The following is a 5,337-nucleotide window of genomic DNA, read 5'->3' as shown; positions in this document are numbered from 1 at the left end:
AGAGAAGAACCAAAACTTGATCAATAAAAACACGCGTTTTATTTAAATTAAATATACTAATTTCTTAATATAAACTAATATATTAATTGCTACTTATTATTAATCCAAGTAAATAATTACGGATTTAATTAGATTAATTAACAATATGTTGTTTTTTCAAGAGATTCAATGGGCCCATTGAATTCTCAAGAAAACAACAATGGAGAAATTAATAGAAAATAGAAATAAGATGAAGAGAATTAAAGTGCATAACCTCACAACTTGAACAAATCTCAATTTAATTTAACTTTCAACTAAAAATAAATTTTTAGCCACTCATGGCCATAATAAAATTATAACAACTGAGCAAAAGAAGAAAAAAAAAAATAGAGAAGAGAGTGAGAGTGAGAGGTAGAATATGATTCCCTAGATTTAATGCTAAGAGCCTATATAAAGGCACAAAATGATAAAACTTAATAATTTAAAATAAAATATATTGTTCCTACCTTATCTCTATCCTAATCTGATTGAGTTCGATTCAATTTGACCCCACTTGAAGCTGATCTCATCCTTGCTTAGGTGGCAAAATCTATCTTATCTCCTCATCGCCCTGGATTATAGGTCTGGTCAAGGTTGTAACCCCCGTTCAAAAATCCTTTAATTCAGCATTTTTTCGTCCCTTTTCTCAACTTCTGCTCAAACCTATCCAAAATTATATTCAAATTAAAATTAAATATTTATATCAAAATTATAGTAAAATCATGAAATTAAATGAGGAAAAAAATTGTGAATTTTACAACTCATCAGATTCCCCCTCACTTTCACCTTTGCTAGTCCTCAAGCACAGAAATTAAAATGAAACAATAAAACACAGCTCTGTTCTCAATCAATCTAAAATTTAATTTGTCCAAAACAAAAAATCAAATTGTCATGCAATAGGATGATAGCAGAAATAACTTAATTTCACCAAAGTTCACTTCAATAAGTTTCATATTTAAAGCGTGTTTCTCAAGACATAAAATTGGTCCTCAATTCAATTTTAAGCACATAAAATATTAGAATGTCATATAATATTAAACTGCCTTTTTGAAAGAATGGAATCTTAGGAACTCTTGACTAGACTAATAAAATTTAAAGACTTGGAGATTTATTATTTATTATTTACACTTCCTACTATATCTTGCCTGAAACCGATCAAGTGAACGTGAAACAAATAGTTATTGAGCCACTTGCTACAAGTTATTCAGCTCAAGTGGCTACTAGCTCCACTCATGGTTATCTAATAAAAAGGTATGTGCGAGTTTTTTTTAAACGGCCCAAAAGGGGTGATACTCTCCCAAACACTAATTTCTCCATGCGAAATCACCTTAAGGGGTCACCAAGTACCGCACTACTTGGGCCATCAGGTTGGTAACCAATTGATCAAGCAACTAAAGGAGTGGGTCATAGGAGTGTATTTATTTCTAATTTTTATTTTTATGATTCTTTTTTTCTTATTTTTCTTTGATGACACGCCTTAATTTCCATATAAACATATAGTCTAGAAAATGTCTTTTAATTCATTTTCAACAAAGGGCAGCAATTCTTTTAAAAGAACATGCATTCATTACCCAACTATTTAAATAAGGACCATACTTCATGAGCTTTCAAAACAAGCTTTAAAAATAAAACTAACAAAATGAACAATAATCAACTTATTCTATTTAAGCTAGCATACAAATGGCATAAGAACTTGAATTCTATAATAAAGGACATATCAATTTCTTATGGCAAGTAAGGAGTTGTAAAATTTATTTTTTTATTTTTTTTATCAGAATGATGCCAATACTAAAAATCAATTAAATATGAGAAACAATTTAGCAAGTACAAGTGCTGAGAAATTACTGAGAATCATAAAAACAGATCAAGTGTTTATAAGCTTGGACAAGTCTCTAACTCAAACAGCAAAAACTCAAAAAAAAAGGCAGAAAAAGAATAAAAATTCTCAAAAAATTCAGAATAAAATAGATATATATGTTCATCAATCATCAATCAATCTCATCAATCAAAAAAAAAAACTCTTCAATTTCCATGCCACATCTCCCCCACACTTACTCCTCACATTGTCCTCAATGTGGAAAAAAAATTCAATCAAATGGGGGAAGTCCACAAAATAAAATAAAAGTAAGTTAAAAAAAACTTCCCTGAGGAGTAAGTCGTATAGAACTTAAGCTGCTGGTGGTTGGGTTGCATTTTTTCAATCTTGGAGTTGCTTCAGGATCTCATGTTTCACCTCTTCATCATCATAACTCATCTCATCTGCAAACGCTGGAGTGTGGCTGCTGATGGCGAGGAGGTTGACGGCGGCAGAGCGGCAGTGTCAGTGCGGAAGAAGCTACAACCGGTGAGAAAGGAGTGGCTGGGCTGGCATCAGCGGCGAAGACATCGCGACCGGCAAAGGGCGCGGACAGACTTGCAATCGGCGAAAAGAGATGCACAACCGGGGAGCGAGGTCGCGCGGGCCTCGCTACCAGTGGGGAGGCTTGCATGAAGGCTACGTCCGGCGAGGATGGAGCGTGATCGTGGACCTATGATGTGCGCGAGATCCAATCGCCGTGGCTGCTGAAGTCTTTGGCGCAGTCCAGCGGCGACGTGATGAGCGGTGGCTTTCGGTTGGAGCGGCGGCAACGGCGTGAGTCATCCTGTAGAGAAGAAAAAATAAAAGATAGAAGATGAAGATGATATGAGAGAGAAAGAATTAGGTTTTTATTTTATTTATATATTTTTTTATTAATTTTTTTTGCTTTTTTAAATTATTTTTTATTATTTTTTTTTTGAAGTAGAAAATAAGATGAAGTATAACAGAACTTACCTTCCTTTGGGAGCAATTTTAAAAATAATAACTTACCTTCAAAAAGGTTCCCTGAAGTCCCAAATTGCCCAGAAGGTCCAATCTGCTCTAACAAAAATAATCTAATAAATTAATTAAAACTGAAAAAAAAAAAACTTACTTGTGACTCTACAGGTTTTGGCAAGCCTATAACCTTGGGTTGCCTCTCAAGCAGCGCTCTTGTTTATTGTCCTAGGCTGGACAGTGGCATGTTAGGTTTCATCCACTTCCCTCTTCATATTCGTTCAGCACCCAAATTAACTTCATTGCTTTTGAAGGATTGAACTTGGAGAGTATTAGGATTGGAAGTGTGTTATTACTTCCCAAAAATGCATATTTCAAATGAGCTGGAAGCATTTTTAACTCAAGTTCTGGTGCCTTATGGCTTGAAGGGCCTAATGAGTGGAATATTTTTTCAATTTCTTTATTAAGTTTAGATGTACTATTGTCAAGGCAGTCCAATATCAAGTTTTCAGTTGGAACTACCTCCAACTTGTTTTTCTTGCTTATTTCAAAGGCTTTTTGAGTGAGAGGATCAACTACTTCTATGCTGCAAAGAGAAAAGTTATCATCAGAATGCTTCATTGCATTATAGACATTAAACTTTATCTCTTCTCCATCAAACTCTATTGAAAGTGTGCCTTCGTGCACATCGATCTTCGTTCTAGCTGTGTTGAGGAATGGTCTTCCTAGCAATAAATCTATAGAGTTGGATGAATTGTTATCTTCCATATCCAAGACAAAAAAGTTAGCTGGGAAAATTAATCTCCCCACTTGCACCAAAACATCCTCCAACACGCCTTTAGGATAAACTATTGATCTATCGGCGAGTTGGAGTGTGACTCCTGATTGTTTCAAAGGACCTGCATCCAAAAACAAATAAACTAACATAGGCATAACATTTATGGAAGCTCCTAAATCACACATTGCCTTCTTGATTTCAAGGTTTTCAACTTTACATGATATAGCAAACATGCCTTTGTCTTTACATTTCTGCACAACTTTTCTTTAGAGTACAACTGATACATTCTCCCATACTTTAATCTTTTCGTGCCCATACAATTTTCTTTTATTAGTGCAAAGATCTTTTAGAAATTTCGCGTACCTGGGTATTTGCTTTATGGTTTCAAGAAGGGGTATGTTTACTTGGACTTTGCGAAAAATCTCCAAGATCTCTTTCTCTTCCTTTTCTCTTTTTGATTGAGCAAATCTTTCGGGAAAATGTGGACGTATTACCTGCATTGGAGATTGTTCTTCCTCAGATTTCTAGGGTTGTTTCTCTTCTAGAATCTCTATTTCTGCTTCTGCCTTTTGGTCTGCCCCTTGGGTAAGCCTCTTCGGGCTGGTAGATTCTAACTCCTTCCCACTTCGCAGCATAATTGCGCTTACGTTCTGTTTTAGATTTGGTATAGTTTGGGAAGGCAGTTTCCCTTGAGATTCTAGCTTGCTCACTGATGTAGCAAGTTGGCTCATTTGATTCTCTAAATTCTGGATGCTTGACTTCATTTTCTGTTGAAAAGCAAGAGTGCTATTAGCAAGAGATTGAACAATGTCTTCTAGAGACATACCTGATTTTGCAGCTTGATAGTTGGTTCTTGGTTGGTAGTTCTACTGTCTATTTTCATAGCTAAGGTTTGGATGATCTCTCTACCCCGGATTGTAGGTACTTGAAAATGGGTCATACTTCCTTTGTTGTCCATTGAATTGTTGTCCATTGAACCCTCCAATGGCGTTTACTTGTTGCTCTCCTTCTTGAAGGATAGGACACATATCTGTGGGGTGATCTGCTTGTTTGCAAATGCCACAAGTCTGTGCATTATTCCCTGCAACCAATTGTTGAATTACAGTTGTTAATTGTGAGATTTTAGAATCTAAAGATGCAATACTTACTTCATTGGCATTTCTTGGAATGTCCTCTTTTTGGCCATATTGTCTAGAATTGGCAGCTAATATGGAGATTAAAGTTTTACCTTTTTCAGGTTCCATTTCTGCAATGGCTCCTCCACTAGCACCATCTATTATTCTTTGTTCTTGTAATACCCGGCTAGACTCCGGTATCAGAATTCCTACCGTCCGGTGGAATTTCAGATGTCGGAGACCTCTAGAAGGGTAAAACCATGTTTTCATGAAATGTTTTAATGTTTTTGATGATTTTAAGTAAAGAGGAAATGAATTTTTGGAATAAAAATACCCTTGGAGGAAACTCAGGTTCGACCGCCGAAACTCAAGTTCGGCCGCCGAACATGCATGCTTTTCGGGTGAGCCTTAGGCCCCCGAAGGCTTAAGTGAGGGAAGCCCAGGTTCGGCCGCCGAACCTCAAGTTCGGCCGCCGAACATGGCATGCATGCGGGGGCACGTTCGGCTCCCGAATGTGGCCTGGCCAGCCACTATAAAAGAGCCCCTTAGCCGAAATGGGCGAGCTTTCTCCCCATTTTCGGCCAAGGTGAGCCCTTCCACCGTTCCTCACCATCCTTGAGTTCTTTCCTTCA

The 5,337-nt window shown here is 36.7% G+C and overlaps 1 long non-coding RNA gene across 1 annotated transcript; it reads right to left on the bottom strand.

The window, feature by feature from the left end:
- Positions 1 to 423: 423 nt before the first annotated feature.
- Positions 424 to 2,817, bottom strand: LOC122723567. Its single transcript, XR_006350550.1, has 2 exons — positions 777 to 2,817; positions 424 to 681 (listed from the first exon to the last, which is right to left on the bottom strand). It is a non-coding gene; the product is annotated as an uncharacterized LOC122723567 (long non-coding RNA).
- Between the last annotated feature and the right edge of the window lie 2,520 nt (positions 2,818 to 5,337).

This window comes from Manihot esculenta, chromosome 4 (genome assembly GCF_001659605.2).
Source record: "Manihot esculenta cultivar AM560-2 chromosome 4, M.esculenta_v8, whole genome shotgun sequence".
Lineage (NCBI taxonomy): Eukaryota > Viridiplantae > Streptophyta > Magnoliopsida > Malpighiales > Euphorbiaceae > Manihot > Manihot esculenta.
The sequence above is the reverse complement of the archived record's forward strand: the minus strand, read 5'-3'. Positions and strand labels throughout refer to the sequence as shown.